Below are 12,570 nucleotides of genomic sequence, written 5' to 3' on the forward strand. Positions count from 1 at the left end.
TGGCTTCTGGTCTTCCATCAGTCATTGTGCTGGCGAAAGCAATGCAAACACAGTGTGGGCTCTTTTTCTTCATGGGAATACTTCCCTGCTTGTCCTGTGCTAACTCAGGACCAAGCCAGTAACACATAACAGAGACTGATGCATTGTTTTAAACCCTTTCACCTTCACTGAGGCAGACTGCTGAATCCAAATGCCAAATAATTTTGAATAGATCTGTGATTGAAGAGAAATATATGTAAAATATTACGAGGAAATTCTGTGAAAAATTATGAAATTGGCCTCCTCCCTCTCCTCCGCTCCAGCAGTTTGGTTTAATGTAGAAGATGTAGAAGGATAATGCTTTCCTTTGTGTCCCTGTCTGAACTAACCCTACTATCCCCTGGGGGTAGAAGGCGCGCGTGTGTGTGTGTGTGTGTGTGTGTGTGTCTGTGTGTGCTTGTGTATGTGTGTGTGGCTCTGGCGTGTGGAAGGTTAAGGTCACTTGGTCAGTCCCTGTGACCGTCCAGTGAGAGAATCAGTCGACACCTGTAAATGAAGTCAGGCAGGTGCATAAACCCTCCCAACCAAGGGTGGATGCACACTACACATGTTTTTTTTTTCCTTTATACCACATCAGGTCCTATTTTATCTTTGATCTAATTTAGGCCTTGTCCTCAGAGAGAATGAGAGTGAATTCAATTATTCTCACTAGTACACAGATACTTTAGTCCTATACAAAAAACAACAACAAAAAAACTTTTTTGTCATATGATTTGGACACATCTGAAGACATTACATTATCTGTGCAACTTGTAATGCATCCTCTGTGAAGATGAATAATCAAAACGTATAAAGTATAATAGAATTAAGCTTTGACCTTACAATTTTTTATGACTTTGAGTGAATCTGATCTAAACTGAAATGGCTTCGATAGACACAAACAAAACATTTTCACTAAATTTAAAATCTCCCAAAAACGAGTGAATAGTCCATGTACATGGTCATAGAGATGTAGGCTATACTTTCCCAGGATGCATCCATATAGAGTGGTTAATATTTTATTCAGCATAAACATGACTCAGCTTCATTTTAACCCAGGAAAGAGGAGGTACAGATGATCAACCCTATAATGTTAATATTATATCACTTATTATGTTTTGGTGTCCATATAAACACTGGCTGGATTCTGTTCAGAGGCAATTTCTTTTCTTCAAATGAATGAACCGTTAATAAGTTGTTGGGGTATGTGGTGGATTGTCAGTGCGTTTTGAAGGATGCTAGAGTTGTAAGGACATAAGAAAAGGTGCCGGTGTTAAAATTAAAAAAGAGGATAAGGTGCTCAGGAACTGCAGAGCTGGTTTGTAGCTCTATGTTGGTTTGTCTCACACAGTTGACCTTAAAATATTGATAATAATTGTAATATTTAGAATTTGATTGAAAATATTGGAGCAGCTTTAATGTGAATGCCAAAGTTGAAGAGGCTGCAATTCAAAGGGTATCAGAAGCTAATTACACTTATCATTCCCCAGTGCGGTCTAGGAGTATGACATTGAACAAATCCTTTTACCTCGACCTCATCATGAAAATCACGCTCTTAATCCTCAACTGCATCAAAGTGACAAACATAACACTTCAACCGCAAAGCTCATACCTATGAACTCCAAACTATTCATTCCCTGGCGTATGACTCATAAAATTCCCAGATGACAGTGACAATGTTGATCCACTGTCCTGTCATCAGCTTATGAATTAGGCCGGGCTCAGTGTGTGGACAGCAATTGATAGCGCGTGCCTCACTGGGGTCTGAGAAAACATCGTGGCTCATTCTGTGGCCTTACAGGTTTTTTTCTGATGTTGCATCTACTAAAGCTGCAAATATCCCGGTGGCAATCCTTGCACATTCCCTCAGTATGAAGCAGAGCATGATATCAGGCAGCACGGGGTAGACAATGTTATGAAAATAGACAAGCACGAGCACGTACGCTCGGATAAGGAAGGAGATGTTCTAATAAATAATTATTGATTCCTGAAATTCTATTATGAAGGATTAGATTATTATAAACAAGGCTAAGACAGGTGCATGTGTGTGGGGTGGAAGGTGGGGTAGCCCTGTTTAAGTGTGTGTGTGTGTGTGTGTGTGTGTGTGTGTGCTGCATGATTGAGGGGATCATTTTATAGTAAGAGGGATTGAGAAGCTAGTCAAGGACAGATAATCACTCGGCGCAAGAGCAGGCTGTCAGCTGTACATACAGAGGGAGAGCAGGCCAAAGTTGTATAGAGATGGCCAAAAGTGAATGGTCTGTGTGTGTGTGTGTGTGTGTTGGAGATGAAAGGAGATGAATTGCTACTGGCTCCTGTCTTGACCCGCAATCAACTCCTGTGTAAGCTTTGTGTTGTTTAGTTTGACATTTTAGGAAACAAGCTTCTGCACTTTCTCTCCAAGAAAGAGGTGGATGTCCGGTCCACTATGAGGCAATATTGTGTAAAAATGAAACTGGAACCGCTGGCGTGTGATTAGCTCAGTGTAGCGCCTCGTGTTTGGAGTCATTGTGTATGATCACTGGCCAGTTGCAGTTATATTTGTCATTGATATACAATTGTTTTGTGACTTTTGGACAGCACTGTAGCTGTTTCCAATCTTTTTTTGCTAAGCTAGAATAAAGTTCAGTCATATTTGTCACGAGACTCTCCCACTGTTTATTCAAACTTTATATTGCCTGAACTGGAGAGTGCTGCTAATGTTAACCCCCGTGTTGCATCAGGGTCTTCTCATATACGTGTTTGTGTAACATTTTCTGGATAATAACTGTATATATGCTGTTTGTTTATAGAGGAAGAGCGTGATTGTGGTTGTACGTGCCTCATGTGGATGTGAACGCGCTGAACTATATGTGTTTTTTACCATGGAAGTGACCCCAGGAGGAATCCCCCTCAGCAGGCCTGACTAATTTGGCCATGAGCGTGGCATTAACTACACATTCCTTCCGAAGTGGCGTCTCCCACTACTAGCCCCCCCCCCCCTCGACAGCAACACTTTAAATAAACTGGAGGACTGTTAGGAAAGGCCACCTCTTTCTGCGTCTGACCCTCCGTCCGACCTCAGCTGATGTATTTCCGCTTCTTTTTCAGCTTCCCTTTGAAAAACGTGACTTCCCAGTGAATTGTCAATGTGAGTAGTATGACAGGAGGAGAGAGGGGGTAAAAGAAAGTCCTGAGTTAACTCGAGTTGGAAAGGGGTGTGGGGGTGGTGGTGGGGGGGGTGGGGCTCTTTATCCTCGAAAAATTAGAGGAAAAGTCAGTGAGCAAAGCCAGCCACCTCTTGACAAGAGTGAGAAAGTTTATATATTTTCTTCCCTCTCTCGCTACTTTCTTATGAAGCTAAGAGAGACAATGACGGCATACTGGGGATCAAACACTGCTACCTAGGGAATTTTAATCATCGGAGCAACACCACCTTTTTTCCCATCAGTTGTTGCCAGGCAACCAGTGAGGCAGACCCCAGGTATTCCCCCGTGCGTGTGTTTGTGTGTGTGGTATTTCTGGTGCGGGGAACGGGGAGGGGAGTGCAGATCAGGGTGTGTATAGAAGAACCTCGGGGTTATTTTATTAATCTGCATGGGGAGTCTTTTCTCTTTCTCTCTGATAAAACCCCTTTCTGCCCTTTTTCTTTCTAGCAGGCGGCCCGTCTGCCCTCGACTTTTGTCCTGTGATCATTCAGCTCTGCAGGGACCAGTGTCAGGCAACCCCCCCCTCAAAGAGAGACTGTGTGAGAGTAGGTGTGGGTATAGTGTGAGAGATACAGAACAAGGCAATCACCATGGAAAGTTTGCAAAGCTGCATCAGGGAATTGTAGTTTATCATGCAAATACTGTAAATCATTTTTGTTGACTTTTTACTGAACACATGGTCTAGGAACAGCCCTCGAGAAACGTTCAAGATTACTCGCTGCAGAAAGTTGAAAGAAGGCAGATGGCCTGAGCTTTATTTTTCTAGTGAACAATTTCCTCTCAATCGAAGGGGTCCTAATGGAAAGACCCTGAATTAAAACATGTGTGAAAGTACAATTCACCCCTTCGTTTCTCACCCAGGCAGAATAACCCCGGCGAACCGCACTGAAAAGAGAATTTGTCTTTTGATGAAGCAAATTAATCCAGACATTTTTCCATCCAGTGAAAAAATTAGGACTCTTTCCCTCCTCCAGAGGAGCTCATTGTTGGCCACATCTCACATCTGCTCTGCTGGAGTTACCAGTGGCTAATGTTGGGTTGTTGATTTCAGGAACTGTTGAGACAGTGCGGTTTTAGCAGTCAACAAATAGATCCTCAGATGTTCAAAACATTAAGGCATTGAAGTGATGCCTCGCTTTTCTCAAATGCAGCGCGTAATGTGACACTGAAGTCAGCACTTGGAAGTCGTCTGATGAGTAAGTCCTGTTTATTGTTCAGTGTTTTGAATTGATTTAGGGCAAAGTACGCATCATTTATGACATGTTGAGTCAAGAAGACAACTAACCCTAACATGCTGTTGAATGTAAGGTATGTGTTCATGATGATGTTTACCAACATCTTGGCTTGGTAAGTTAGCATATTAACTTTTGGTAATTAGCACCAAAGACAAACCACAGCCGAGGCTGATGGGAATACTTTTAGTTTTGGTCAAATTAAAGAGGAGGGGAACATCTAGTTCATTTCACTGAAGGCAAAAAAAAGTCAACATCTTGGCAGTGAAATAGGGATTGCAAAAGTATAAAAGTATAAGATTCATCTTCTGGGAGCCCTGAATGTTAGTGCATCCTTTCATGGTCATGTTTTGAGATATTTGTGGAAAAACCAACATTATTCTGTCCTACGCACAGCACTAGCATGGCTAGCAGATGTATGACTGCTTGCCATCTTTCCTCAGAAGTGACGTATCTTGTTAGACATTACAAAATACATTTGTAAAAATCAGAAACCCAAACACAATGCCGTGATGTTTATGATAAAAGTTACCAATTATCTGTCATAGCTCTGATTCTGCTTAATGTTGGTCACACATTATTATAATAACCAACAAAAGAGAAAAGAATCTCTCCTCCAAGAGGCCGGAGGCTCTAAAAATGAACAAGTGTTGATTAATCTCACACAGGCAATCCATTTAATGTTTGAAAACCAGTCATATAAAAATACCCACGACCCATAAAACAGCAGGATTCAAGAGCTGGTGTTTTTATAATTAAAGCCAAAGCTCATTCCTGCTAATGACCAGTGTGGGAGTGTTTAGCTGGGACACTACATGTGTGCTGCACACAGAGTAAATCCAAATGGTCTGCAGTGGCTGGAGAAAATAAAATGTGATAGAATAATAAAAACATTAACAACAGGAGGGAGGGTTCATTGTCTCTGAATGTTTAAGTCTGTGAGTGCAAGCAAGTCCTTGATCACTTATCATTGATTTGCAAAAGTGTTGTTATACATCGCTTTATGAGGTTGCATTAGATTAAAAAAAAAAAAATCAGTTCTAGTGTTGCAGTGATATGGGAATATATGAATAAAACAATTTTTTAAACTAAATTTCAGCCTTTAATAATATAAGAAGCATGGAAATGTTTTTGAAATGAGAGGCAACTATGTAGTGGTTCAATTAATTATTTCAATTAACAATTAATGCTGGAAGAAGAAGGTAATTCCTCTGTACTCTTGAGGTCAACGTGAAATATACAATAGTGTTTACCCACACGGCACTGGAGAGTTGCTAGACAGAACACATGTTAGACGTATGTGAAGCACATGAGGCCAGTAAAACATGACTGATCCTGCATCTGACCAAGAGAAGGGCGACTGACTACAGCGGCTGTTTATAGCCAGTGATAATGGCCTCCATATAAAAGCAACAGTTGGCTAATTATCCTCGTGAGTTAGTGACATTGGGAGGTTATTTTGTGAAACAAGGTGCCTGAGAGCACTTCTTCACGCTTCACGTTCACTACACAGCATTTTCCGTATTGACTATTGACTCATGGCAACCAAAGCATTGTTTATATTAACACAATTAAAAACCACATGCTTAATGCAAGATTACCATAATGGTTAACTCTTACAGTCTTGCTGCATTGCAATTTGCAACATTTTGCATCTCTAGTGCCCCTTAATATACATATGTAGGCAAAACCTTACGGCAGTGTTTTTCAACCTTGGGGTCGAGACCCCATGTGGGGTTGCCTGGAATTCAAATGGGGTCGCCTGAAATGTCTAGTAATTGATCATTAATTAATTACTGATAAAAATATATATTTTTAAACAAATTATTATTCTTTTTAAAATTAGTCCTAAAAACACCGCACACAACCTTAAACAACTGTATTCTATACTTTAACTTTCTCAAATATAAATCAAGTTCAAATAAAATGTAGCATAAGAATATCTGAGCTGGCGCATCTTGATTGACGGCTGCAATGATCAGGTGATCGTGGGGGTCACCAGAAATTTGTGACGTCAAAATGGGGTCACAAGCCAAAAAAGGTTGGGAACCACTGCCTTACGATCAATGAAAAAGCTCAAAATCTCCTCTGAAATCTCTTTGTCTTTGTGGTGGAAAGGAAAAAGGAAAAACCAACGATAAATGACTGCTGTGAAATCAAGTGGAAGAATTGAATCTTTGTTCTCTCCTTGCAAACAATGGGCTTTGATTTGTGCCCTTGTAAAATCAATTATTACTAATATCTGAGTCCCTGGCCTATTAAAGGAACATTATGTGTGTTATACTAAATGACCTGGCCGTTAGTCACACTGTCAAAAGTCTGTGTCATTCTTCGCCAGTTGAACTCTTTCCACATGCAAGATGAACCTCACCACCAGGAAAATAGACTCATCTTCTCAGATTCAATTGTTTTCCATTTTGTAATCACACGACAGAGGACAGAGCAGACTCACGCTATGAGTATCCCATCACACTCCGGTCCAAATGGCGCTGAGAGGCTTTGTATTTTATTGGATTTTATCATGGTCTCCCAAAGGTGAATCATTACCTTACTGATTGCAATCATCAGTGGGGGTTCAACAGTCCTATGATCGGCTTGTTTTCAATGGGTGCAGCAGGACAGTGTCGGGAAACTTTGGGCAAGTGTCTGAAACGATTCCTGCACCGTCCCCGAATGACGGCGGTCCCGTTGTGTTGTACTGAGCCTGAAGTCCAGGATCAGGCTGAAGTTACTTTGATTAGACCCTGAGTTAAGTGTTCAAGAATCCTTGGCGTCCGCCGCGCTTTCAATCAGTGGACATCCTCAGAAGAACTCTCATTCAGGTCAGAGGACAAACTTCTCTTGGACATGGACACACATGCAGCGTATACGGTTGGCTGTCGGGAACGGGCTAATGCAGCACAGATTTGAGGGCACTGAGGGACCGTGGTTGGATGCAAGTGATATGGGCAGGTTTGTTGTACTTGGATGATCTGTCTGGCAGTGGATATTCCTGAGTCTGATGGTTCGAACCAGGAAATACTACTTAACTTACATTTAGTACATTGTGTGCTGTATGTGTGTTATAGCCCCTTCATCTGCCTAAACACACACACACTCCTGTTTACCTTGGGAAATGTAACTGAGTCGAGGAAATGTGGTGAGGTAGACACACACACACACACACACACACACACACACACCAACCAATCTTAATAATAGATGACTCATTGATGTTTCAATGTAACTTACTGGAATTTTCAAATCATCATCAGCTGGCAAATTACCTCCTGAAACAAATAAGAAGTCACAATCGTACTCACACTCTAAAACTCACATCTCCAATGGTTCACATACATGCATCAACTGTATTCTGTATTCTTGTGACTCCAACGACTTGTCCTTGTAACACAATAGGGCACTAACGAAGTCGAAACCAACTTTCCACCAACGACTGTCACTCTAACGACTGTTGTTGGCACATGGAGCACAAAGGGTTCCAGTGACATCATCGGCCTTGTGAACGCCCCCACAAGAGGTTAAATACCTGGGTCTCCACACCAGACAGTTGGACCAGTCCTAGCTTGGTCAGATGCGAACATGAACTGATGAAGCCTCTTGGATGAGAGGTGAAACGTCTTCCTAGACAAATAACCAAGTCCAGTTGCATTCGTTTTAAATTTCCTTGAGATAACTAAGACCTGGACAAATGAGAATATTCACAGGCTTATTCTCACAAAACAAAACAAAAAATCATAGGATGGACTAGTAATTGGCGATGATAGATGATTGACACTACTCTTTTGCAATGCAGTAGTCATGGTTAACAACTGCTTCGTCGGTCTCAGGGGAACGACAGTCACTGCAGTTTAATCCAAACAGAACCTCTCTGTGCTCTGTCGCATGACTCACTCACTGTGCTTCTTTCCTACTGTCTTCTCCGTTTTGCCTGACACCATCTCAACGCTTTTCATTTTTACCAAAAGGCAGTCCATCACATTTTGTGGCAAAACAATCCGTCATTCAACAAAAACAAATTGCCGAACAAGTGGCTGCCAGCAGCTGAGACGGAATCAGTTGATTCATGTGTTTGTTATAAGGTGTTAAATCAAAGTTATTAGGCTATAATCATTTTTTACAAGACGAGACTAAGACTCAATTTCCTGCCGCTGTCGTGTTGTGTGTATGTTTGGTTCTGAGCGATAAAAAAACCCATTTTATCCATCTGTGCTCTCCACCAGCAAGAATTTATGGTATCTGTGGTCCTCTGCCGTCACTGTGGCTTCACAACAGCTTTTAAACAATATGTGTACAATTATTTACAGTACATGATGAGCCACTATTCGACACCAGAGATGGAAAAACAACATGGAATATTCTCAAAATACTGTATTCAATATGTTATTTCAGTTGTGAAATACTTGCACGCTGGGCTGTAGGAATTTAAACCATCAGGGATATTTATATGTCATAAAAAGTAGTTTCCCTGAGTTAATATCCATGCTGTTTACATTACTGCACAAATTGTGAATCATTTTGAATGTCACAGCCACAGCTTAACAGTTTAATCAAAGACACAAGCGGAGGGAGAGAGAAAGTGAGGGAGACGCACAAAAAAGAGAGCTGAGAAAGAGAAGAGGAATGCAAGGAGAGATAGAGCGGGCGGAGGAGAGATGAAACGGCATGTGTTTGTGAATAAATCAAACACCCACAACAGCCCTGTGTGCCAAAGTGTGTGATGACAACAGCGCAAGTCACACAGCAACTGACTTGAGTTGACTTACTACAGAATAGACATATCTGAGAGATTCACAAGTGCAAACCAGATCCCGCAGAGAAGCCCGATCCCACTGGATAAAAATCTGAGGAGCAACCGGCCGTAGAGACAGATCCTCTCTCGCTCTGCTGTATAAGGAGTTGTCTTCCAGCTATTTAATCAGAAATGTTTTTTTTTCATTGCTTGTAGTTAAGTAGTGGAGATTTATGGGTGTGTGGAGAGGTGTTGCATGAGAACAGAAAAACATGGCCTCGTTGAACCCGACATAAAGCTGAGCAGCTTGTTGGAGACTGGCAGGTTTAGGTTAAGCTTTACTTTTCTCAGAATCTCATTCCCTCTGTATCTGCGTGTATCATCTGTTGCGCCAGTTACGGCTGAATCAGAACGACTCCAAACAGGAATATCAAACCATAAAATTTGACTGAATGAATACAAAGGCCTTACGGCTATACAAGCAAGCACATGAGAACCGCACACACGCACGAGGAATACCCACACAGCAGTAAATATGTCTGAAGCTGTAATGCAGCAACACATACCTCTAGTGTTTTCATCAGCAACTGAGTAAACAAATGCACAGGTTGTGAACAGGTATATTGATGACACATACACACAGACGCTTTAAATGGTATCTGTCAGCCAATCAATTAACAAGTTTGATTTTATTATTCTTATGAATTTCTCTCAAACAATTTGTTTTTCTCCTTTAATTTTTTGTTGTTGTCTTATAATTAAAAAAGGCTGAGTCCTTTTAAGAAGAGACTCTTGTGCTCATTTCGAAATTCTTGTTTCTTTGTTGTATTAGATCTCGGCATGTAGCTTGTTATGCATTGGCGCCCACTGGTTGAGTTCAACAACTTTTTTGTTTTTGCCACACAAAGTTTGCCAATTGAATGCAGTTGGGCAACATGCTAGGATTCATGATGATACTTAATATTGATTCAGTAGTTATAGGCTAGTAATAATTTTGATCATGGTAAAGACAGGACGTGTGCAGTTGCTTTTTAATATGCTACTTTACCTGTGGCAGACACTGCACACAGATGCAGTCAGTGAACTCTGGTTGATCTTACAGGTTGGCACAGCTCAAAACTCACCATAGGACTATTAAGGATAACCCACAGTTGGCATCGTATTATGAAACGTAACCCCTGAGGAGACAGAGGTGTACTGTACAGACTGGAATCTGGATACAGATTTACATGAGCACTGTCGTGATGAACCTGAAAAAGTTTGATGGGAATGAGATGTGAGGCCTGAGGAGCTGCACAGTTTATTTCATCCTTGTAATGGAGATTGTCACCAAGCAAACTCCTACAGTAAGTGGCGAAGTGGCAGGGATTGTGATACAGTCTAAGGTGAAGGTGGAGGTCAAGATTAGGATTGTGGGATGTGCATGGAATTGAATCCTTCACACTGAAATCTTTTATAAGGAAAGCTTTAAAAGAACACTTACAGAATTTTAGAAAGAAGAGAAACCTGCACATCACAGAAAATGGATAGTCAACATTAAATGGATGCTATGATATCCTGACTTTTAGTCAAGCTTCAAAACTGATAAATACTACGATTCCACAATGCAGATATTTATCCTACTATTATTTCCATTACATGTTTTCACATATACACTCAGAGTGATTGATTTCCTCATTCCTTTAATTGGAAAATGTGTCAGTGATTTTCAAATGACGTGAATGCTGTTTCCATGTCACATGCAGGTATGAAATTAAGAAAATATTTTGGGGCTAATTTGGCCCCCACAGTCCAATAAAAGTGGATGCATTTTCAAAATGTTTGGGGGCCATCGAAAAAACAAACAAACTTAGATCTTCAAATTATTTTTGTATAGATTTAAATGCGCAAAGCCATCACTACTTTGCCATCTGCCAACCCAAATAAATCATGCCATTACTTTTTCAAAGAGATGTGTGGAAGTAGTAGCTATAACAGAAAGCAGGAGACAGCTGGAAGCAAACTATTTAGGCTTTTTTTTATTTAGCCCTAGACAGCCCGAAAACATGAAAACATCAGCGTTTCATCATGAGGTGTCTGTTTTGAAAAATAAAGGCACATTTGCACAACAGGACATTTAAACAGAACTCATGTGCTTAGTCCTCTATATCATAAACATAAAGGCACATTTCCACAACAGGATGTTTAAACTTAACTAGTTTGTGAGGGACACAAATTCTGGAAAAAAAAGTAATTGCAAAAGAATATATCTCAACAAAGATATAACAAAGGTCAAAAATAGGAAAGAGGTCAATTTAGCAAAACTATATGAAACAATTTAGTGAATTAACTGAACAGAGTAACACTAATGAAAGACAAAACAGACCTGAGCAACTGAACACAAAGGGACACATGTGTATACACTGGCTGATCAGACCAGTCCAAACACAAACACTAAGGACTACAAATTACATTACACACAAAACAAATAGAACAGGACTGTCAAATGACTTATCTTAACTACTAACCAAACAACAATGAATCAAACAAATACTCTAAATAAATAATAATTCTAACCTAAACCCCCAAACCCCCTGAGATCCCCCCATGTGAAGCCCTAGTTTCTTTTAATGGCTTTCTTTAGATGTGCCCATTCAGACATTACACACTCTGTATCACATCCGTTGGAAATGAGAACCTCCTTGAAGTGTTCCAGCAGCAGTGCTACTTTTTCATTGCCACATGCAGCTAAATCATCATTGGATTCAGGCCATAGCTTTGTGTCCAACTTTAACATTGCTTGAAGAACTGTGTGTGATTTTAATTTTGACTGAAACCTTTCATTCAGGTAGGCAACTAAATATTAGCCAGGCTAGCGCCGCCTACTGGTTCCGGCAAATTTCATTTGCCTCAACAATGTAGTCAGGACACTAGCAATGCGTTTCGGTTTGCTCCGTCCGCCAGAGCGGACGGACCAATCAGCGAACAGACGGGTAAGTGAAGGCGATGACGTTGAACTCCGTGACCACCAAGCAGCAGCGATTAGTTGAAGCAAATGTAAGCAACCGCCTCCCGGAAGCAAACAAATCCCTATGGCTCGTGTTCAGACGCTATATGAAATGTAATGAAATAGGGCTGAAACGATTCCTCGAGTAATTCGAGTACCTCGATTACAAAAAATGGTCCGAGGATTTTTTTCTGCCTCGAGGAATCGTTAATTTAATTGTAGTTCAAGCGGCCGCACGGACTTTCAATGTGGCACAACGTGCGCCGTAACGTAACCTATGAACGTAACCGTGCACGCCCCCCCCCCCGCGCGGCCGTTCGCCGCGGATGACGGCGGAGATGGGGAGGGGGGCGGCGGCGGCGGCAAGGCGATGGCCGCGATGACGGGGGGACGGTGGCGAGTGGCGACAACACAGCA

Source organism: Trachurus japonicus, chromosome 16 (genome assembly GCF_045865225.1).
Source record: "Trachurus japonicus isolate A0001 chromosome 16, Traja_1.0".
NCBI lineage: Eukaryota > Metazoa > Chordata > Actinopteri > Carangiformes > Carangidae > Trachurus > Trachurus japonicus.